Source organism: Macaca nemestrina, chromosome 12 (assembly GCF_043159975.1).
Source record: "Macaca nemestrina isolate mMacNem1 chromosome 12, mMacNem.hap1, whole genome shotgun sequence".
Taxonomy (NCBI): Eukaryota; Metazoa; Chordata; class Mammalia; order Primates; family Cercopithecidae; genus Macaca; species Macaca nemestrina.
Window position 1 is genome coordinate 56,922,893 of NC_092136.1, and position 24,772 is coordinate 56,947,664.

The 24,772-nt window shown below is 40.4% G+C and overlaps 1 long non-coding RNA gene across 3 annotated transcripts; it reads left to right on the forward strand.

Annotated features, from left to right (window-relative positions):
- The first annotated feature begins 137 nt into the window (after window positions 1–137).
- On the forward strand, window positions 138–23,403 carry LOC105488739 (uncharacterized). 3 transcript variants are annotated; one of them, XR_011610853.1, is made up of 7 exons: window positions 138–432; window positions 488–880; window positions 1,126–1,525; window positions 4,092–4,175; window positions 5,078–5,185; window positions 21,372–21,471; window positions 21,813–23,403. It is a non-coding gene; the product is annotated as an uncharacterized lncRNA (long non-coding RNA). The 3 variants fall into 3 exon arrangements; XR_011610854.1 differs by lacking the exon at window positions 4,092–4,175; XR_011610852.1 differs by lacking the exons at window positions 4,092–4,175; window positions 5,078–5,185.
- Window positions 23,404–24,772: the final 1,369 nt, after the last annotated feature.

Genomic DNA, 24,772 nt, shown 5'->3' on the forward strand with positions numbered 1-24,772 from the left:
GGCGGGGCGGCGGGGCGGCGGGGCGGCGGGGCGGCGGGGCGGCGGGGCGGCGGGGCGGCGGGGCGGCGGGGCGGCGGGGCGGCGGGGCGGCGGGGCGGCGGGGCGGCGGGGCGGCGGGGCGGCGGGGCGGCGGGGCGGCGGGGCGGCGGGGCTGCCAAACACGCCTTCTGCGCCGCGGCCGTGGCGTCTGCGCGCGGGTTGCCTTGTTAACTGTTGAGCGCTGGAGGCGAGGCGCCGGTAGCTGGGAGCCGGGGGCCGGGGGCTGGGGACCGAGTTGAGCCAGCCTCCCAGGACATCTGTCCGCGCTGTCGGAGGAATCCCTGGGTGTGGAGCTGGCCCTTAGAGGGCTACTGCGCTGCTTAACTTGATGGACCTGGGGTATAAAGGCAGGTGGTCTCCTGTTGGGCTAAAAAATTATGGGGTACCAGCTAGGTAGGCAACATCGCGAGAACCCGTGTTCCCCCCCCCCCACACACACACCAGCTAGGTAGGCAACATCGCGAGAACCCGTGTCCACACACACACACACACACACACACACAAACCAGGAGTGGTTATGGGGTACCAGCTAGGTAGGCAACATCGCGAGAACCCGTGTCCACACACACACACACACACACACACACACACACTCACTTTAACCAGGAGTGGTTATGGGGTACCAGCTAGGTAGGCAACATAGCGAGAACCTGTGTCCACACACACACACAGTAGGAGGAGTGGTGGCGCGCATCTGTAGTCCCAGCTACTCGGGAGGATCGAGGTGGGAGGATCGCTTGAACCCGGGAAGCGGAGGTTGCAGTGAGACGAGATCGCGCCACTGCACTCCAGCCTGGGCGACAGAGCGAGACTCCGTCTCAAAAACATCATGGGGAACAAGGCAAGTGCCTCCAGCGCCTCTTTCTGCTTGGTCTACATTTTGGGGTGTCGCTACTTTTGTTTGAGTAGGTGATTAGGCCAAACTGTGTGGCTGCCAAGGTGGCCTTTGGAGAAGGGAACGGCTCGGGATGGAGGCGAGACGGAGGCGGGGTTGTCTGCAGATGTTCCTGGCCCCCAGGGCAGAGGGCGCCTGAGGAGTTGTAGGGTCTCTTATAATCCCTTACTGCAGCTTTCTCGCCCCTCCAGGGTTAAGTACGGATTCACACATTTTTGAAGACCTGTTCTCTTGGGGTCTGACTCCATCTTTCAGGAAGGCTGCATCATGTTTAAGTAAGGAACTGTGAATGCTTACTTAAACCATGTTTAAGTGAGGACCTGTCACTCCACTCCGCTGGTTATTTGATAGGAGATACAACACAGGCTCTCACTGCTAATTAGTGACTCAGCCGCACCACCCAGCGCACAGCAAAGCGCTGATGCTTAGGAAGGTCCCCTTTGAAGGACACGCTCAGTGGGGGTCACTTTAAGGGACACAAAGAAATCCTCCTTTAAGTCTCCTCTGTGGTTTATGAAAAAGCAAAGAAAGAAACCCTCCATCGTCACCTAGTCTCAACAGATGGCTTGATGAGCAATTATGAGGTACCAGGTGAGTAGTAGGAGACCAATACGACCTCCGTCTGTACTATTTAATTTTTGCAAATTTTCTGCTTTCCCCTCATAAAAAGGAATGACAGTGAGTGAAACCCTTCGTTATCCTTGACATGATTTTTCATTTTAGTGGTATTCCAAAACATTTCCTTCAATAAAGGTTCATCAAGTGCCTCCTTTAGCACGTAGTGGTTATACGTGCATGGGGTCCTGTATATCCACTCCGGAGAGCTAGTTTGAATTCTGGCTCTGCCGTCTTTTTTTTTTTTTTTTTTCCATTTCTTCTTCTTCCTCTTCCTCTTCCTCCTCTTCTTCCTCCTCCCCCTCCCTCCCCCTCCTCTCTCCTCCTTCCTCCTCCCCCTCCCCCTCCTCCCCCTCCTCCCTCCTCCTCCCCCTCCCCGTTCCTCCCCCTCCTCTCCCCTCCCTACTCCTCCTCCCTCCTCCTCCTCCCTCCTCCTCTCTCCTCCTCCTTCCTCCTCCCTCCTCCTCCCTCCTCCTCCTTCCTCCTCCCTCCTCCTGCCTCCTTCCTTCCTCCTCCTCCCCCCTCCTCCCCCCTCCTCCCTCCTCCTCCTCCTTCCTCCTCCTTCCTCCTCCACCTCCTCCACCTCCTCCTTCTTTTTCCTTCTTCTCTTTTTTTTTTTTTTTTTTGAGACAGAGTCTCCCTTGTCGCCCAGGCTGGAGTGCAGTAGCGCGATCTCAGCTCACTGCAAGCTCCGCCTCCTGGCGTCACGCCATTCTCCTGACTCAGCCTCCCGAGTAGCTGGGACTACAGGCACCCGCCACCACGCCAGGCTAATTTTTTTTGTATTTTTTTAGTAGAGATGGGGTTTCACCGTGTTAGCCAGGATAGTCTGATCTCCTGACCTCATGATCCACCCGCCTCGGCCTCCCAAAGTGCTGGGATTACAGGCTTGAGCCACCGCGCCCGGTCTAGTATTTACTATTTTGTCTGTCACAGTAAGGACTGAAAACAGCTCTTGAGTGTGTGAATTGGGTTGCCATAAGGATTTTGTGAGATAATTCCTGTAAAATGCTTAGCACAGTGCCCTGCAAAGACAAAGTGCTCCATAGACTTAGCTAGCATTAGTATGTGCCAGGCACTGCCCTAGGAGTTGTGGGGAACAGAATGTGGATCAGACTAACGGAGAATAAAAAAGAGGGAAGAATGCACATAAAATCTATAATGCCAAGAACAAAATATTCGGACATGCCATAAGATTGACACAGATAAAATGCTATCAAGCTTAGGAGACTGTTCAGCTGGGAGGATCAAGAAAGGTTTTGCAGAGAATGTAGTTTTCAAGCTAGGCCTTGAAGGATGACCTAGGAATTAGTGAGAGAAGAGGTAGATGAGACACCTGTTAACTGCGTTTACAATAAGTGTGGCTAGAGTGGGACAGAATTTGGTCCTCTTTATTTTTTATGGATTTCAAGGTTTTAGCACATTCCTCATAGGGTTATTGTGAGTATCAAGCAAGTTAATATATATAAAGTGCATTAATAGTACCTGGTACATAGTAGGTGCTCAGTAAATATTAGCTAGTATTATTATCTTAAGCTTCAGCCTGGTCTCCCAAAATATGCTCTCACTTACCCAGTATCATAGCCACACCTCATCTCATTTGTCTCTCTTCCCCATTCTATTTTAGGCATTCCAGTTGAGGCACTACTTTCTTTTTGTCAGGTCACTCTTTGAAACCTTTCCCAGTGGTTCCCAGTTGCCACCTCTGTTGCCATAGCCTTAAAAAATTTTTTGTGTATGTACTTTTCCAATCTAATTTATATTATGTGTAGTTATGGTATATTCTCTCCCAACAGCCTTTCAACTCCTTGAAGGCAGAAACTGTTCCTTATTTGTCCCTAAACATTCCAGGGCCTGTTAAGTAGGGAGGGGGGTGTTCAATAGACATTTGTTGAAATTACTCTGATTTAATTTTTAAGTTAAATAGACTTCTGTTAGCCCAGATAAAGAGGTGGCTTTGTGGTGGCTCACACCTGTAATCCCAGAAGTTCAGGAGGTTGAGGTGGAAGGATTACTTGAGTCCAGGAGTTTGATACCAGCCTGGGCAACATAGTGAGAACCCTGTCTCTAATTTTTTAAAAATTAAAAAATTAGTCTGGCATGGTGGCTCACACCTGTAGTCCCAGCTACTCAGGAGGTTGAGATGGGAGGATTGCTTGAGCCCAGGGTATTGAGGCTGAAGTGAGCTATTATCATGCCACTGCCCTCCAGCCAGGGCAACAGAGTAAGACCCTATCTTAAGAAAAAAAAAAAAAGGGTTGGCTTTTCTATTTAAAAACCACCTGTGTACATGCACTTTAATGAATGTAATGAATATTCATTTATAACTACATTTTCTCAGAATTTAACATTTAGAAATGTATGGGAAAGAAGACGCTTGGAATGAGACTGAAGCCAGAAGACTCTAAATTAAATCTTTGCATTTGTTTTTATTTTTCTACTTGTAAACATATTTTTATATGTGTATATTTATAATTTTAAAGATTCATTCTGTAAACCACAGATTGAGAGACTTGAGAGACTCTTTTTTATCTTTTCTAAGATTGACTGGGAATAATGATAGAACATGACCTACTATCAGGCCCCTTGTGGATCAAATACAGCCCACACCAAATGAAAGCCACTGGTGAGAATTGAAAATGGAATTGTAAATGGAGAGAGGGCAACTAATTAGGAATGTGCCTGGTCAACAGAGAAATAGACTGTCAGTATTGACATAAAAATAAACTATTGGTATGAGTTTTTTAATGACCTCTATCTTCACAAGGGTCAATTCACTATGGAGAACAGATGAAAGTTAGTTGTCAGGGTTCTATGTTTTGGAGTAGATGCGTTGGAAGAGGTCTTTAATTGTGAAATGGGGAAAGAGACTGGTACTGTATTTGGGACTTTTTGGGGAGAAAAAAACAAGTCCAGTGAAGAGCAATGTAAATCGCTTTTCTTTATGTGAAGGGGGCCAAAAAGGGCTAAAAACCCAGGATGCAAAAGTGGGTACTGTGCCAGAGTTAGACAGTGATTTATACTGTACATACCAGAAACTGTATAAATCATTTTATTTGACAAATGGTATTGTTATTTCTCCAGCAGACTGAAGAGCTTTGGAATCATCGCAGCTTTGTAAAATAGTATTACAGTCTGAGTCATTAGATCATTCATTTTGCCTGATTACATGAACTCATTGGGTTATTGGGGAATGAAGGAATTCATTATCAAAATTGTCGATGATGTAGATTAAAGAAAATGAATCGAACTTCTGAGAATTAACTTTCACAATCTGTTTAAAACTTACTGGGAGTTGAAAAATTGGTTGCAGAACAGGAATGATTAAAATGTTGTCATTTTTAAAAGTCAGAGATTAAAGGAATAGTATTTGGAAGATATTTCTTAAATGAATAGTATTTGGAAAATAAACAGTTGAAATTCATGTAGCTTTTTTTTTCAAAAGATTTCTTTATTGAGGTATAATGTACATATGATAAAATTTACCTGTTTTAAGTGTATACTTCAATATTTTTTGTAAATTTACAGAGTTGTCAACATCACCAAAATGCAGTTTTGGAACATTGTCATTACCTGAGAAAAATCTCTAGTGTACACCATTTGCAGTCAGTTCTCAGCTCCTGCCTCTGGACCTAGGTGACCACTCTTCTGCTTACTGTCTCTATGAATTTGCCTTTTCTGGACAATTCATATCGATGGAATCTGATAATATGTGACCTTCTTTTTTTTTTTTTGCCTGGCTTCTTTTAATCAGCATAATGTTTTTGAGGCTCACACGTCGTAGCATGTATCAGTATTTCATTCTTTTTTTATGACTGAATACTATTCCATTATATGAACATACTACATTTTGTTTATCCATTTACCGGTTGGTGGTCATTTGAAGTATTTCTGGTTTGGGGCTATTATCACTGATAATGCGTAGTAAGACTTTGTGTGGACACATGTTTTCATTTCTCTTAGGAATACAGACGTGAGCCACCGCACCCAGACCAGATGTATGATTCATAAGTATTTTCTCCCAGTCTGTGTCATGTATTTCATTTTCTTAATGGTGTAACTTGAAGCACAAACGTTTAAAATTTTGATGAACTCTAACATTTTTTTCCTTTATAAATTGTGCTTTTGGTGTTACATCTAAGAAATCTTTGCCTAACCTAAGGTCATGAAATATTTTTTTGAAGATTTTTTTCTATGTTTCCTCCTAATAGTTGTATATTTTAGTTTTTACATTTAACTGTATGCCATTTTGCATTAATTTTTGTGTGCGTTATGAGGTGGGTCTAGCTTCATTTCTTTTCATGCAGATGTTCAATTTTCTCAGTACGATTTGTATAAAAGACTATCCTTTTCTCATTAAATTCCCATGGCACCTTTGTCAAAAACCAATTCACCATAAATGTAAGAGTTAGCTTTTAGACTTTAAATTATGTTCTATTGATCTATATATTCGTCCTTATGCCATATCATACTGTATTGATTATTGTAGTTTTGTAGTAAGTTTGGAAATTGGGAAGTATATCAACTATGTTCTTCATTTTCAAAATTGTTTTTATATTCTAGTACAGTCATATTTCCATAAAATTTAAATTCAGTTTGTCAACTTCTGTGTAACAACTGTTGATGTTTTGCTAGAGATTATATTGAATTCATAGATCAATTGAGAAAGAATTGCAATCTTAACAATATTGGGTTTTTGAATTTATGAACATGGAATGTCTGTCCATGTATTTCAGTTTTCTTTTTTTTTTTTTTTTTTACTAATGTTGTGTAGTGATTAGTGTACATATTGCACTTTTTTTTTTTTTTTTTTTTGAGATGGAGTCTTGCTCTGTCGCCCAGGCTGGAGTGCAGTGGGGCCATCTCAGCTCACTGCAAGCTCCCCCTCCCGGGTTCAAGCCATTCTCCTGCCTCAGCCTCCTGAGTAGCTGGGACTACAGGTGCCCGCCACCACGCCCAGCTAATTGTTTATATTTTTAGTAGAGACAGGGTTTCACTGTGTTAGCCAGGATGGTCTCGATCTCCTGACCTTGTGATCTCCCCGCCTCAGCCTCCCAAAGTGCTGGGATTACAAGCATGAGCCACCACGCCCAGCCCATACTGCATTTCTTTTAACAAATTTATTAAGTATTTTTATGCTGTTGGGAATGAAATTGTTTTCTCAATTTCATTTTCAGATGAAATTATTGCTAGTGTATAGAAATATAGTTGACTTTTTCATATTGTATCCTGTAATCTTGTTAAACTCATTTACTTGTTCTAATAATTTTTTTGTGGATTCTTTAGGATTTTCTACATACTGGATCAGATCTTCTGTGAATAAAGAAAGGCTAACTTTTTTCTTTTCAGTCAGGATTTCTTTTTCTTGCCTAATTGCACTGGCTGGAACCTCTAGTACAATGTTGAATGGAAGTGGCAAGGGGAACATATTTGCCTTGTTCCCAATTTTAGAGTCAGAACATTCAGCCTTTTATCATTAAGTATGATATTTGTTTTTTTGTAGATACTCTTTATTAGGTTAAGGAAGTTCTCATCTATCTTAAAAAAATTAATTTTAATTAGCTTCTTCAGGTTGAGAAGAAGTTTCCTTCTATTCCGAGTTTAGTGAAAGTTATCATAAATGATTGTTGAAGTTTGTCAGATGCTTTTTGTACATCCATTGATGTGATCATGTGGTTTTCATTTTTTATTCTATTAATACGTGTTGAATGAATTGATTTTTGGATATTAAGCCAATCTTTCATTGTTGAATTTGGTTTGCTAGTATTTTACTGAGGATTTTTCTGTGTATATTCATGAGGGATATTGATCTTTAGTTTTCTTGTTTGTAGTCTTTGTCTCTTTTGGTATTAGGATAATATTGGCCTCATAGAATGATTTAGGAATGTTCTATTTCTTGGAAGAGTGTGTAGAATTGGTATTATTCTTAAGCATTTGATTGAAACCATCTGGGCCTGGGCTTTACTTTGTGGGAAGATTTTTAATTAATTACTAATTCAACTTTTTTCCTTGTTTTAGGTCTACTTATATTTTCTATTCTTTTTTTTTTTTTTTTTTTTTTTTTTTTTGAGACAAGGTCTCACTCCTGTTGCCTAGGCTGGAGTGCCGTGGCATAATCACAGCTCACTGCAGCTTCAATTCCCTGGCCTTAGGTGATTCTCCCACCTTAGCCTCTCGAGTAGCTAGGACTACAGGCATGCATCACCACCAGGCCCACCTAATTTTTTTGATACTTTTTTAGTAGAGATGGGGTTTTGCCATGTTGCCCAGGCTGGTCTTGAACTCCTGGACTCAAGTGATCTTCTATTCCATATTGAGTCAGTTTCAATACTTGGTGTCTAAGAATTTGCCCATTCACTTAAGTTGTCTAATTTGTTGACAAAAGCTATTGATAATATTCCCTCACAATATTTTTTATTTCTTTAAGATCTGATTATGGTAATCTGTGCCTTCTCTATCTTGCTTTTTTTTTTTTTTAAACATCTTGGTCAGTCTAGGGAAAGTTTTGCCAACTTTTAATATCCTTTTTTTTTTCTTTTGAGACAGAGTCTCACTCTTTCACCCAGGCTGGAGTGCGGTGGTGTGATCTCAGCTCACTGCAATCTCCGCCTCCCAGGTTCAAGTGATTGATTCTCCTGCCTAATCCACCCGAGTAACTGGGATTACAGGTGCATGCCACCACCTACAATATAAGACTACAATATAAGTAGCCTCTCTATATTTAGTAGAGACGGGGTTTCACCATATTGGCCTATGCTGGAGTGAAACTCTGTCTCAAAAAATAAATAGATAAATAAAACCTTTAAAAATACAGATGGCCAGGCGTGGTGGCTTATGCCTGTAATCCCAGCACTTTGGGAAGCCGAGGTGGGCGGATTATGAGGTTAAGAGATCAAGACCATCCTGGCCAACATGGTGAAACCTCGTCTCTACTAAAAATACAAAAATTAGCTGGGTGTGGTGGCGCATGCCTGTAGTCCCAGCTACTCGGGGGGCTGAGGCAGGAGAATTGCTTGAACCTGGGAGGTGGAGGTTGCAGTGAGCCGAGATCACGTCACTGCAATCAAATGTAAATTCAACCATATCGATAATAGTGTTAAATGTGAATGGTCTCAACAGCCCATTCTATAAGCAGAGATTGTCAGACTGGATTAGAAAGCAAGATCCAACTGTCTGTCTACAAGAAACACAACTTATAGTCAAACACATAAATAAGTTGAAAGTCAAAGATTGGAAAAATATATACCATATAAACTGTACACATATTATTGCTGGAGTAAAGAAACAGAATCCTGCAAATACCTTGATTGTAGTCCAGTGAAAACCATTTCAGACATCTGACCTCCAGAACCTTAAAATTATAAACCTGTGTTGCTTTAAGCGTCTCCCCTTGCCAAAAAAAGATTACTGAGGTAAATGTATTAACATCAGACAAAATAGACTTAAAGACAAGAAATATCACTAGACAAAGTGGGACATATCAGAATCATAAAAATGACAAATTATTACATCTGGAAGATATAGCACTTGCAAATGTATATGACCCTAACAACACAGCTTCAAAATACCAAAGCAAAAACTGACAAAATTCAAGCAAGAAATAGACAATTCAACAGTGGTAGTTGGAGACTTCAATACCTCACTTTTTTTTTTTTTTTTTTTTTTTTTTATTGGAGACGGAGTCTCACTCTGTCACCTACGCTGGAGTGCAATGGCGTGATCTCAGCTCACTGCAACCTCTGCCTCCTGGGTTCAAGCTATTCTCCTGCCTCAGCCTCCTGAGTAGCTGGGATTACAGGTGCGTGCCACCACGCCCGGCTAATTTTTGTATTTTTAATAGAGACAGGGTTTCACTGTGTTGGTCAGGTTGGTCTTAAACTCCTGACCTCATGATTTGCCCGCCTCAACCTCCCAAAGTTCTGGGATTACAGGAATGAGCCACCACGCCCGGCCCAATACCTCAGTCTTAATAACTGATAGAACAAACAGAAAATCAGCAAAGACATAGAAGGCTAAACGATACTGTCAGCCACCTTGACACCTATAGGAAACTCCATCCAACAACAGCACAATACACATTCTTGTCAAATACTCCCAGAACATTCTCCAGAACAGATCATTACTAGATTATAAAACAAGTCTCAATGAATTTAAAAGGACTGAAATCATACCAGTTATGTTCTCTAACCACAATAGAATTAAATTAGAAATCAACAATAGAAAATTTGGGGAATCTGCAAATATTTGCAAATTAAACAACACATATGTAAATAATCCATGGGTTATAGACTAAATCACAAGGGAAACTAGGAAATGTTTTGAACTGAATGGAAACAAAGATATGATATATCAAAATGTATGAGAGGCAGCTGAAACTGTGATTAGAGGGAAGTGCCAAACTTTAGATGTCTATATTAGAAAAGAATATAGGTCAAATCAATAACCTAAGTTTCTACCTTAAGAAACTAGGGGCCGGGCATGATGGCTCACGCCTGTAATCCCAGCACTTTGGGAGGCTGAGGTAGGTGGATCAGTTGAGGTCAGGAGTTCTAGACCAAGGTTTCACTCTTGTTGCCTAGGCTGGAGTGCAATGGCATGATCTCGGCTCACTGCAACCTCTGCCTCCCAGATTCAAGTGATTCTCCTGCCTCAGCTGCTCAATTAGCTGGGATTACAGGTGCCCACCACCACGCCAGGCTAATTTTTTTGTATTTTTAGTAGAGACAGGGTTTCACCATATTGGCCAGGCTGGTCTTGAACTCCTGACCTCAGGTGATCCACCCGCCTTGGCCTCCCAAAGTGCTGGGATTACAGGCATGGGCCGCCACGCCCAGCCTTTAAAAAATTTTTTTTAGTGATTGTTCTAGGAATTAGAATATGCATCTTTATTTGTCACAATCTACTTCTTTCTTCCTCTTCCTCTTCTTCTTGTTTTCTTTTCTTTTCTTTTTTTTTTTGAGATAGAGTCTTGCTCTGCGACCCAGGCTGGACTGCAGTGGTGCAAGTGTGGCTCACTGTTGCCTCCACCTCCTGGGCTCAAGTGATCCCCTAACTCTACCTCCTGAGTAGCTGGGACTATGGGCACACACCAACACGTCTGGCTAATTTTTGTGGTGGTTTTGTTTGTTTGTTTGTTTGTTTTTTTGAGGCGGAGTCTCACTCTGTCGCTCAGGCTGGAGTGGGGTGGCATGATCTTGGCTCACTGCAAGCTCCGCCTCCTGGGTTCACGTCATTCTCCTGCCTCAGCCTCCTGAGTAGCTGAGACTACAGGCACCAGCCACTAGGCCCGGCTAATTTTTTTTTTGTATTTTTAGTAGAGACAGGGTTTCACCATGTTAACCAGGATGGTCTCGAACTCCTGACCTCGTGATCCACCCGCCTCGGCCTCCCAAAGTGTTGGGATTACAGGCGTGAGCCACCACGCCCAGCCAATTCTTGTGTTTTTTGTAGAGATCGTGTCTCAACATGTTGCCCAGGCTGGCTTCTAACTCCTGGGCTCAAACGATCCACCCACCTCGGCCTCCTAAAGTGCTGAGATTACAGGTGTGAGCCACTATGCCTGGCCACAATCTACTGATTGATATAAACTTAATTTAGGTAAAATATAGCTACTTCTCTCCAATATAACTCCATATGCCCCTTCTCGTGCTGTTATATTACATTCATATATGTTACAGATTCAACAACATGGTGTTATAATTATTGCTTTATATGCTCTTATGGCTTTTAAAGAAGTTATGAGAAAAAAATGAGAGTCCTTTATATTAATAAATGAGAAGTTACGAGGAAAAAATATAGAGTCCTTTATATTAACCCACATATTTACTATTTCTGATGTTCTACATTCCTCTCTGTAGATTTGAGTAACTCTGAAATCACTTCCCATCAGCCTGAACAACTTCCTTCAATATTTCTTATAAGGCAAGCTGGCAACAACAAATTTTTTCAGTCTTTATCAACTGTCGAATTCACCTTCACATTTAAAGCCTTTAAAGGCTATTTTTGCTGGATGTAAAATTTTTAGTTGGCACATTTTTTTCCTTTAAATACTTTGATCCCTGCTTTCTTAGTCTGTATTGTTTCTGATAAAAAGTCATCTGTTAATTTGATTGTGGTTTCTTTGTAAATTATGATCCATTTTTCTCTGCTGCTTATGAGATTTTCTCTTTGAAAATCTTTCAACAGTTTAACCTTGGTGTTTCTGGGTATGGACCTCTTTCTGTTTATGGTACTTGGAGTTCTTTTGATCTTCTTGGATGTGTAGATTTGTTTTTCCTCAAATTTATAGTTTTCAGCCATTTTTTTTTTAATAGTTTTTCTGTCCCCTTCTCTTTTTCTTCTTTTTCTGGGACTCTTCTTATACATATGTTAGTATGTTTGGTGGTATCTCTCAAATCTCTGAGGCTTGTTCATTTTTCTTCATTCTTTTTCTTTTCTTTTCTTCAAATTGTGTAATCTCTATTGACCTATCTATCTTCCAGTTTACTGATTCTTTTTTTGTAATCTCAAATGTGCTCTTGAGCTCCTCTAGTGAATTTTCAATTATTTTTTTCACTCCATAATTTCTGTTTGTTTTGTTTTTTAATTTCTTTTTATTGGTATTCTATATTGTCACTGTTGCCATACTTTCCTTTAATTTTTAAAATTTGGTTTTCTCTAGTTCTTTGAATATATTTACAACAGCTGCCTTGAAGTCTGTCTGCTAAGTCTAACATTTGGGCCCCTACATAAAAAGTTTCCATTAACTGCACCTTTTTCTGTATATGGGCCCCACTTTTTGTTTGTTTGTATGTCTTGCAATTTTTTGTTGAAAACTGAACATTTTAGATCAGAGGTCAACAATGTATTTCTATAAATGACTGGATAGAAAATATTTTAAGCTTTGTAGTCCATGTGGTCTCTGTTGTAATGTGAAAGTAGCCATAGATAATATATAAGTGAATGAAAGTAGATGTCTTCCAATAAACCTTTATTTAAAAAACAAGCAGTAGGCCATAATTAGGCCATGGGCTGTAGTTTGCTGATCGCTATTTTAAGTAATGTATAATGGCAACTCCAGATTCTGATTTCCACCCCTACCTAAGGATTGTTGAGATTGCTGCTGTTTGTTGGTTTATTTGTTTAGTGAGTTGACTGGACTGATTCTGTAGTCTTTCTTCCCTGTAGTGTGTAGCTACTGACATCTCTCCTTAATTTTTTTGTTTCTAATTCTTGCTTTATTTTATTTTACTTTATTTTATTTTATTTTTTATGAGATGGGGTCTCACTATGTTGTGCAGGCTGAACTCGAATTCCTGCGCTCAAGCAGTTGTCCCTCCTCAGCCTCTTAGTAACTGGGGCTACAGATGTGTGCTACTGTGCCCAATTTGGTTTTATTTTTAAGTCTGATTCCTAGGAATTGCCCCTGGGTCATCATAGCTAGTGGTCAGCTAATAACTGGGAAGAGATTGTACTTAACCTTAATCTTAAGCCTAGTAAGGCTCTACTGTTTGCTAATTAATCTGTGTATGGTTTAGGGAACACACTTAAAGTTCAGTCAAGGCCATGTGGCTATGGCTTATGCCTATAATCCCAGTGCTTTAGGAGGCTGTGACAGGAAAACTGCATGAGACCAACAGCTTGAGGCCAGCCCAGGTAACACAGCAAGGCCCTGTCTTCACAATAAGTTTTTAAAAAATTAGCTGGGCATGGTGGTGCATGCCTGTAGTGAGGCTCTATCTCTAAAAAAACAAGAACAAAGAAATAGAATTCAGTCAAGTCTGCCCCAATTTTCTTTCTATGTATGCAAGGCTTCACGTTCAGCCATTAACATCTGTAGCCCACTGTGGTCTGTCCTGGGCATATGCATAACCATGCACTTGTACACAGCCTTCCAGACAGGGTGTCAGGTTCCACTATGGCTGTCTTTTTCCCTACATCTACCTGTCAAATTTCTGACTGGTCTGTTACTTGTCCCAACCAAAACTACAATTTCAACCAGCAATGATACTGACTTTCCCCATCATTTACCACCAAGATCACTTGTTTCTGACAATGCCCTACGTACCAAATTACATTGCAGAGCTGCTGATTTTCATGGATTTTACTGTCCTGATAGAACTACTATGTTGGAGCTGGGGGTAGGGAGTGTAGGGATTGGAAAAACTCAAAATACCATAGATTCATATTTTTCTTACCAAGGTTCAATAGTTTGTTTTTTTTTTTCCTTTATAAATGCTTTTTAATTTGTCATGTGCCTCTAGTTAGTTAGTTAGTTTATTTTTCTGAGATGGAGTCGTGCTCTGTTGCCCAGGCTGGAGTGAAGTGGCGCAATCTCTGCTCACTGTAACCTCTGCCTCCCAGGTTCAAGTGATTCTTCTGCCTCAGCCTCCGGAGTAGCTGGGACTACAGGCATGCACCACCACACCTGGCTAGTTTTTTATATTTTTTTAATTTTTTTGTAGAGATGGGCTTTGCCATGTTGGCCAGGCTGGTCTTGAACTGCTGACCTTAGGTGATCCACCTGCCTCGGCCTCCCAAAGTGCTGGGATTACAGGCATGAGCCACCGAGCCCAGTCTCAGTTTTCAAAATCCTGAAATGACTGTTTTAACAGTTTTGTACAGATGCTCCTTGACTTAGGAAGGAGTTACATCCTGATAAACTCATTTTAAGTTGAAAATATTATAAGTTAAAAATGCATTTAATACACCTATCTGCAAACATTGTATCTTAGCACAGCCTACTTTAAACATGTTCAGAACACTCACATTAGCCTAAAGTTGGGCAAAATCATCTAACACAAAGCGTATTTTATAATAAAGTGTTTTTTTTTTTTTTTTTTTTTTTTTTTTGAGTCGGAGTCTAGCTCTGTCGCCCAGGCTGGAGTGCAGTGGCCAGATCTCAGCTCACTGCAAGCTCCGCCTCCCGGGTTTACGCCATTCTCCTGGCTCAGCCTCCCGAGTAGCTGGGACTACAGGCGCCTGCCACCTCGCCCGGCTAGTTTTTTGTATTTTTTAGTAGAGATGGGGTTTCGCCGTGTTAACCAGGATGGTCTCGATCTGCTGACCTTGTGATCCGCCCGTCTCGGCCTCCCAAAGTGCTAGGATTACAGGCTTGAGCCACCGCGCCCGGCCCTGAGGTGCCTTGAGTAAAGAATATAGCAAGTAGAGAGGTATGTCACCTTTTATATTACTTTATTCCTTTAATTAGGGAAGTTTTGCTCCCCTTTGTGACCAGGCAAGACTGGGCATAAGGTATGTGGGGCAGAGGATGCTTCTAGTATGAGAAAGCAGAAAGAGAAGATGGGTGGTTAGGATTGGTGCTGAATAGATCATGTGGCTGGTGGAGAGAAAAAAGGTACAGAAGGGCTGAGTAGACTTTATGCAAGGCAGATTTATTTGGTTGACAGTAGATCTTCTCAGTTAACACATAGATTATCATCCTTTTTGCAGTTAAGTAAAGTAAAATAAGGTGAGGTAGGAGGATTATTTTAGTAAAATAGTAGTGGGATTTTCAAATCTATTTTCTGTTATGTAGTGGGGACAGAGGGAAAATACTAGCAAATGTTTCAGGCAAATTGATTTTAACCTGGTTCTCTGACTAACTTAATCTTTGACTACAACCAAATTGTTTAACCTGCCTAAGCATTATTGCTAGCACTTATGAAATGAGATGTTAGAAAAAATGAAGATAATGCAAAATATTTTGAAAACTTATTCGCTATATAAATGTAAGAAAGCTTTATCATTCTATAATGCTAAAATATTAACAGCTGCTGCTAAATGAAAATTTCTTGTAAGATAAATCTTCACAGGCCGGGAGCGGTGGCTCACACCTGTAATCCCAGCACTTTGGGAGGCCAAGGTAGGAAGATCACCTGAGGTTGGGAGTTCAAAACCAGCCTGACCAACATGGAGAAACCCCATCTCTACTAAAAATACAAAATTAGCTGGGTGCGGTGGCACATACCTGTAATCCCAGCTACTTGGGAGGCTGAGGCAGGAGAATCGCTTGAACCCAGTAGGCGGAGGTTGTGGTGAGCCAAGATCGCGCCATTGCACTCCAGCCTGGGCAATAGGAGTGAAACTCTGTCTCCACCCCCACCAAAAAAAAAAGATAAATCTTCACCAAAATCATGATGAAAATTAATGGAATGATAAGATTTAATTTACTGCAAAAATCCAACAGACATGTATTCAGTACATGTTTGTTGAGCAGTGAGGTTCATGTATATTAAAAGTGACAGACAGACCACTTATTTAATTGTCATAAATCCTACAGGACTATTATTCAAAATTTCTTGGTTCCCTTTTCTGCTTATTGTGTCTATGATGCTAGTTTAACTCAGTACATTTGCTTTATAAAAAGCCAGAGAAAGATGATAGTCTGTTTATCTAGGTCCTCCAAAGCATTTCCTGCCGGGCAGTTGACATGTAGCCTTGGCACAATTTCAGGAAACTGTTTGCTTCTGTTTACCCTTTCCAGATACAGTATCTCCTAAGAATTGAGGTGAGGAATCTCCTTTAACTTTTTCACATTTTAGAAGTAAACTTTATTCTAACACTTTAGAATGCTTTTCATGTAAGAGCAATGAAAATCTTTGTGTCTTTAAATTAAAAGGAAAATGGATATGTTTTAGTGCTTCACTAGTAGAAAAGGCAAAGCCTTAAAGCAAGTTAACCTAATAAAATGTACTCAAAAGAATATTCCTAGGCCGGGCATGGTGACTCATGCCTGTAATCCCAGCACTTTGGGAGGCTGAGGTGGGAGGATTGCTTAACCCTAGGAGTTTGAGACCAGCCCAGACAACATGGTGAGACCTTGTCTCTACAAAAAAATTTTAAAAATTAGCCTGGTGTGGATCTGTAGTCTCAGCTACATGGGAGGCTGAGGCAGGAGGATCACTTGAACCTGGGAGGTCAAGGCTGCGATGAACCATGATTGTACCACTGCACTCCAGCCTGGGTGATAGAGCTGAGACTCTGTTCTCCCCACCAAAAAAAATTAGGAAAAAAAAAGAATATTCCTTTCCTATAATATTATTCATATTAGTCTCTCTTTCTGAAAACTCAATGTAATTATAGCTGAACATATAAAACTTATTAATTATGGGATAGTTGTCAACATTTCCAAAATCCTTCTTTACCATGAAAAAGAATCCACCACTGAATTTTTTCAGAATAGTATGCTTTTCTTGATTCAATTATAATATTTTTCTTTTTATATAACATTTCAGAAATATTCAGTTAAGTGGCATAGATATTATATTTGAAAAATAAGTTACTCAACATTTTTATTCCTTATTGGGAGCCAATTTGTTTCTAAATGTTTTAAATACTCATTATATAGTTAGGAAGCAGGAATGTATTATAGCTTTATTGCACTCCCAGAGTACATGTTAATTAAGTATGCATAAATATATCTTTGAGAGAATGTGGTAGCAAATGTATTAATTTAGAGATTGAAAGCTTGAGGTGTGGAAAGATATAATAACTTGATGCACATACTACAGTTAATTGTGAGCAAATTTATGTCCTTTCTGCATATTGCTGTCACATAAACTAATTATCTCTTAATTACTTTGTCCTTCCAGAATGAATTTAAAAACATTCTATAACTTTGGCCAGCACTAGAACTATAGGCAGCCGTGGGTGGGGAAGCAGGACAAGAAACTGTGATGAGACTGACATGCATGTCATGGGACAGGTGGCAAGAGAATAATTTAGTTTGTGATCAGGCCTAGGCTAGGGGTCAGGAACCAGATAAACATTTTAGATTGGTAGCATATCCGTGACCCAAGATTAGAACAAGGTCATGGATCAGAGCCAAATGGCCTCTGAATGGCAAGGATCAGGGCAAGCGACAGGTCAGAGACAAAGCAGAGGAGGAAGTTGTCACACAGGTACCAATGGAATTGGTAGATGGGGAAGAATGAGCAAATATCCGAAGTTGGGAGTCTCAAATTTAAGTTCTGCCGTTAAAAAATGGCCCCTTAGTCCTTCTGAACAACATAGATCTCTTACTTCCCACCTCCCTTTCCTCTGTTTACAAGATTTCAGACTTAGTTGGAAGACATGACTCTGGCTTTAACACACTGATACTGAAGACTTACGGGCTGAGATGAATGGCTCCCTGTTTAAGAGAATCAGAAGTCAACATAGCTTGCAGAGTGAGGTCTAGAGAGTTCTGCCTTAAAGGGTAGAGTTATAAGGCCAAAGGATTCAGCAAACCAAGGGTCATCATTGGTACCATGCATGAAGAGTTATCTTCATCTTGTGAAATTGGTGACTTTGCTCCATTCCATGACTTACCTCTGTTTTGAAACCATGTTGACTCCTAGACTGCCTGGCCCTGTAACCACCCATCACTGAATGACTGCCTTAACCCAATCCTGTAAACCTACCACAACTTAATTCTTAGAATTTCTAGCTGAATATTCTAGAGGAAATAAAGAATAGGAAATCTAAATCAGATGTGGTGACTCGTGCCTACAATCTCAGCTACTTGGGAGGCGGAGGTGGGAAGATTGCTTGAGCCCAGGAGTTTGAGGCTGCAGTGAGCTATGCTTGCACCACTGAACTCCAGCTTGGAGGACAGACCCTGTCTCAAAAAAAAAAAAAAAAAAAAAAAAAAAAAGGAAGTCCAAAGAGTTAGGGTGAAACAACAGAATTACTGGATGGCTGGGATTTTTTTTTCTGTTAGTAAACTAGTATTAGTATCCTTTTAGGGACTGATCTCATCCTCACCTTCACTGAATTGCCTGTCATGGAGAAAGTCCTTAATAAATGTTGGTTGAATCATGAATTAGAGGGTCTGCAAGTGATCCAAGTAACCAAATGAAAGGAGTGAGAGAGCAACTTCTGACACAGGCATAGAGCCTGAATGCATTTTTAAGATGTGAGAGAGATGGAACTGTATCTCTATACAGGAAAAATCCAAGAAGTCAACTAAGATACAAAGAAATTACTGACCTAGCCAAGGCTATAGAACCATTGAGGGCAGTACTAGAAAGAATGGGGTATCTTCATTCCTAGATTTTATGCTGTGCACACTAAACAAATGGTTTGTAAAGATTCAAAACATCACTTAAGTCAGCCAAAAAAGTTTTTCTATTAATCTAAAGTTTGAGTAAGTGAAATTTTGAAGATGATGGAATCTAATTGATAAGTTCCTTACTCCTTAACCTGTAAATAATCTCCCTTTTTAAAGTGCTCATTATAGTAGTGATTATGTAGAGAAAAAGCCTCTGATGAAAATGTGGTATAAAATTGTATTCTTTGTTCAGCAAGTTAAAACAAGCTGGTCTGTAAGCAATTATTATCTTCATCAAAATTCCTAGCTCTAATGTTTTGGTTTCATAGGCCCAGCACGTATGTCTTCTTAAACAATTGGATGGATTTAAAACACTTATGAGATGTTTGTGCTTATATCTTAACATAGCATCAGTTCAACAGGAAAAAGAAAAAAAAAAGTAAGACTTGGCATTAGGGCTTAGTTTGAAAAAGAAAATCAAATCAAACTAAAGTAAACAAAAAACCCCTAATGACACTTAATCCCTGCATAGGAATGAACATTCTTCATTCAGTTTCATAATGCCCTTAGTAGCAGTGTTCTAGTTAGAGTGTCTTTGTTTTCTTCACTCTTTAATCACTTGACATTTCTGGAAAAAAAAAAAATGATCAAAATGCTTGTTGGCTAACCACTATTAATGTTTATATGGGTCATATATTCCAAAGAGATCTCTTTTTGCCTTTTCTTTGGTTTTATCTGTAGTTATCCCAAATGAAAACAACAACAAAATGTGTTCTGTATTCTAAGAGCTGTTCAGGTGCCCACCTGGGTGAGCAGATGATTTAAAACGGAATTAGCTTTTTGAACTCTGAGCAAGTAACTCTGTGCAAGTGACTATAAAGAATGCGCCTTTAGATAAGATTGGGAATGTTTATTTTAAAAAATAATCTTTAAAAATTGTTTGATTGATTGAGACAGACTCTCACTCTGTCGTCCAGGCTGGAGTGCAGTGGTGCAATCACAGCTCACTACAGTCTCAACCTTCTAGGCTCAAGAGATCCTCCCACCTCAGCCTCCCAAGTAGCTGGAACCACAGGCATGCAGCACTATGCATGGCTAATTTTTGTATTTTTTCTAGAGACAGGACCCTGCTGTGTTGCATAGGCTGATCTCCAACTCCTGGGCTCAAGCAGTCTACTCACCTTGGCCTCCCAAAGTGCTGGGACCACAGGCATGAACCACAGTGCCCAACCAAAAAATGATAATATTTTAAAATTAAAAATAACCATAGATGCATTTTGAAACTTACGTAGTATTTTTCTAGTGGGTTTCTGGTTACATTCTATGATTAATGATTACATAGTCAAATATTTATACTGTATGTTCACCTGAAATTATTGTAATTCAACAGCTATTTATTAACAGCTATTTGCTAGAGGTTAAAGATGGAGCTTATACTGATAGATAAATAACCGATGCTTTCAAGAGGCTCACAATCTGGCAGTCAGCAGATTGGCTCATGGTGAGCAATACTTATGAACAACTGTTATGGGCTATGAACTGAGCCTTGGGTGCCAAGGGAGAGAGTAATCTATTCTGCCAAGGAGTAGGAGGAAGTTGGAGAAGGCTTTGTTAAAAAGGTGACATTTGAGTTGGGCCCATCAGAGATGTTACCTTTTATAATATTTTCTGGGAAATGACAAGTTGTTTATGAGATTGGAGCATAGGATGCCGGAAGCTAGCAATGTAATGTAAAGTTTGAGGTGTCTGTGGAACATCCAGGTGCAGATATCCACAAGGTAATTGGAAGTTCAGGTCTAGAAATTAAAAGAGAGAAGTCAGAGCTAGAGATAATAGTTTGGCAATATCAGCTAAATTTAATTGAAACCATGCAAATAGATAAGATGCCCAGGATGGGCTGTGTAGAAGAGAGCCAAGAAAAAAAATTCCAATTAAAGAGTATACAGAGAAGGAGATAGTAAATGAAAGACAATGAAAAAGAGTGGTCATAGAGACAGGAGTTTATAGAGATATTAAGAGAATAGAGAAGTTAAGTAAGAAGCTTAAGATACTCTAGAGAAAAGGAACAACAAGAACAAGACTGGCTGGGCATGTTGGCTCATTTCTGTAATCCCAGCACTTTGGGAGGCCGAGGTGGGTGGATCACTTGAGGTCAGAAGTTTGAGACCAGCCTGGCCAATGTGGTGAAATCCTGTCTCTACTAGAAATACAAAAATTAGCCAAGTTTGGTGGCGGGCACCTGTTAATCCCAGCTACTCAGGAGGCTGAGGCACAAGAATCGCTTGAACCCGGGAGGCAGAGGTTGCAGTGGGCCGAGATCATGCCACTGCACTCCAGCCTGGGTAACAGAGTGAGACTATCTCAAAAACAAACAAACAAAAATAACAAGACATTTTGGAAAGTAAAAATATCATAGTTGAAATTTTAAAAATTGATAGAAGAATTAGAAGAAAAAATTTACAAAATTTCCCATAAAGTAGAACAAAAAGACTGTAAGATGGACAATTAGGAGATCAATCAAAGAGGTCCAACATAGAAGTCATAGGAGTTGTAGAAAGAGAAATTTGAGAAATTGTATGGGATGAAATTATTAAAGGAACAGTACAGGAACATTTCCCGGAACTATAGAACATGAGCCTCCAGATTAAAAAGGACTACCAAGTGCCTTAGAACAATGTTTGAAAAAGTACCCATACTAAGGCACATCACTATGAATTTTCAGGAAAAGATCCTACAAGCCTCCAAAGACAAAAAAAAAAAAAAAATACATTATATTTCCCAGCTGGTAAAAAAAAATTACCTCCTCTGCAGCCTTTCACAGAAAACCACTGGAGGGGGTACTCACAAAAATGAAAGGGAAGAACAGGAAAGAGGAAGACATGAGATGAAGGAAACAGGAGATTCAACATAGGTAAGGGTTATTCTTCAAAAGAAATAGAGTGAGCATGCTTCTGAGACAGGAGATGGGGGAATGAAGATACATTTGGACATGGTAGGGGAAAGTTGAGGGAATTTACACTTCTCCTTTCTCAGTGGTGAAGGCAAGGTTACCTCCTGAGAGTGAGTAGTTGGAAGTTTCGGGAACAGAGAGACTTGGGACAGTTGCTGTGGGGAACAAGAAGAGGATCGAAATCACTAGGAATAAAAGGATTGTTGAGCAGTATTCAGTATTGGGAGGAGGTTTGTAGTGAAGCCTGTTAATTTTATTTATTATTATTTATTTATTTTATTTTTTATTATTGCTACCTCCAGGAGATAACACGCGTGATCATAGCCACTGTGACCTCGAACTCCTAGCCTCAAGCTATCCTCCTGCTTCAAGGCTTGTCCATTTTAGAAATGAAGATAGTTTTTCTGTCAGTCAGCTTTAGTGCTATTTATTGGAGATCACTTTCTCTTGAGATGCTCTGAAGATGCATTTTGCAACACAAACTGAATTATTGTCAGAAAACGATTTATTTCTTCACAATATTGAAAACTCTGTTCTGGAAAGCTGAGACTCTTAGCAATCATATAATAAATCACATTTGGTAGTAAAAACTACACACACACACACACAGACACACACACACACACACAGAGTTCAAAGTGACAGTTTCCAATGCATCTGTAACCTAGGCTTTTTGAGCTCTTAAATATTTTGGCTCTTCAAGTCTTGATTAGTTGAAAGTTGACTGATGAGTACCTAGGAGGAAGGAATTAAGAACAGCACAGAATGCCAATTATCCTAAAAGAAAAGGAAAAAGGAAGCAAAGAAGGAAAGGAGATGTAACAGTTTGGCCTTCCAGGAGACTGAAGATGGCTCTGTCCTTTGTCTGTGATATGTCAACCATGGTCCCCAGCATAATGGAAATGTTGGGGTAGGCTGCTGCTTAGTTAGTAATAGAGTAGATGCCTGAAAACTACCGCCACCATTCTATTGGTACCTAAATGTTCAAAGTAATAACTCTGGTTGTACAAATGTTAATGTGACTAAACTTTTCATAACTTAACTATTTCAATCGAAACTCCCTAAGCATTTATTGTTCCATTATTTTATTAGAATGTTTATTTGAATTCACTAAGTATGTGAATTTGGTCATCTCTGAACTTGACATCTCCTCCTTGCCTCTAACCTCTAGTCTAGAATTTCCCATAATTTTTTTTCAATCATATGTGCCTAGCATAAAGACTCTGATTCAGGATACCTGGAGATGTCTTGGACCAGAGCATTGTGTTTTGAAAAGCTTCCCAGGTGATTTTTTTCCTCCAGAGGACAAATATTTTATTATTTAAAGAATTTATAAAGGAATTGGAAGATGACTACAGTTCTCTTTGGGTGATTTTTGACATGCAGCAAAGGTTAAGAGCTATTTTTGTTTCTAGAGTTATTTTCCTCAAATGCACATCATATCACTGTTCTCAAAAATATTGTCTCCCCACATCCTTCAGAATCAAATTCAAATTCCTTCATATTGCCTTCATGGCCTTCCTAGATCTGATCCTGTATCAGTCAGGAGGAGCTAAGCTTATGCTGCAATAACAGCTTCTCACATTTCAGTGGCTTAAGACAATGAGGATATTTTGTACATATCCAGCACGGCCAGCACGGATCAGTAGGGAGATACTGGTTTATTCAGGGAACCAGTCCGCTACAGTCTTACATGGCTTTGGGTTTATGTGGCAGAGAAGAGAGGCATGGACATCTCTCACCCCTTCTTCAATGCTGTGGCCTGGAAGTGACGTGTGTTACTTCTGCTCACAGCCTCTTGGCTAGACGAGGGTTGGACAGTCACACGGCCCAGCCTAACTGCACAGTGACTGGGACGGTAGACTTCTGTGGACTGGGAAGTATAACAGTGAGCACTAGTGAGTCTACTTTTTTTTTTTTTTTTTTTGAGACGGAGTCTCGCTCTGTCGCCCAGGCTGGAGTACAGTGGCACTATCTTGGCTCACTGCAAGCTCCACCTCCCGGGTTCATGCCATTTTCCTGCCTCAGCCTCCTGAGTAGCTGGGACTACAGGCGCCCGCCACCACGCCTGGCTAATTTTTTGTATTTTTAGTAGGGATGGGGTTTCACCATGTTAGCCAGGATGGTCTCGATCTCCTGACCTCGTGATCTGCCCCCCCTCGGCCTCCCAAAGTGCTGGGATTACAGGCGTGAGCCACCATGCCCAGCCAAGTCTACCTTTTAAAAAAATGTTTGAGGTGAAATTTATACAACATAAAACCTAACCATTTTAAAGTGTATAATTCAGTGACATTAATTATAGTCACAATATTGTGCAATCATCACTTCTAGTTCCAAAACATTTTCACCACTCTCAGGGAGATCCCATACCCACTAAGCAGTTACTTCCCATTTCTTTCTCCCCCCGAGCCCTGGCAACCACTTATCTGCTGTCTCTATGGATTGATGGAAAATCATACAATATGTGACTTTCTGTGTCTGGCTTCTTTCACTTAGCATAACGTTTTCAAGGCTCACTCACACTGCATGTATCAGAATGTTATTCCTTTTTATGGTGGAATAATATCCCACTGTATAGATACACCACATTTAAAAAATCCATTCCTGGCTGGGCGTGGTGGCTCACACCTGTAATCCCAGCACTTTGGGAGGCTGAGGCCACCTGAGGTCAGGATTTCAAGACCAGCCTGGCCAACATGGTGAAACCCCATCTCTATAAAAATACAAAAATTAGCCGGTCGTGATGGTGGGGGCCTGTAGTCCCAGCTATTTGGGAGGCTGAGACAGGAGAATTGCTTGAACCCTGGAGGTGGAGGTTGCAGTGAGCCAAGAACGAGCCATTGCACTCCAACCTGGGTAACTGAGTGAGACTCTGTCTCAAAAAAAAAAAAAAAAAAAAAAAAAAATTTCATTCAATTGTTGATGGACACGATTATTTCTACCTTTTGGTCCTGTATATAGTGCTGCTATGAACTTTTGTGTATAAGTATTTGAACACCTGTTTTCAGTTCTTTTGGGTATATATCCAGGATTGGAATTGCTGGTCATATGGTAATTCTATGTTTAACTTTTTGGGGAACCACCAAACTGTTTCCCACTTAATTTACCTTTTTAACTTCCTACTTCAGTCAAATGAGGACCAGTCACTGTTCTTACAGCTAGTTTCTCATTTTCATGGCTTAGGCAATTCCTTTGGTTTAAAATGTTCTCCCCTTCTTTTCTATTGATTGAAATAAAAATTCTGACATTCATTGGAGGTTCA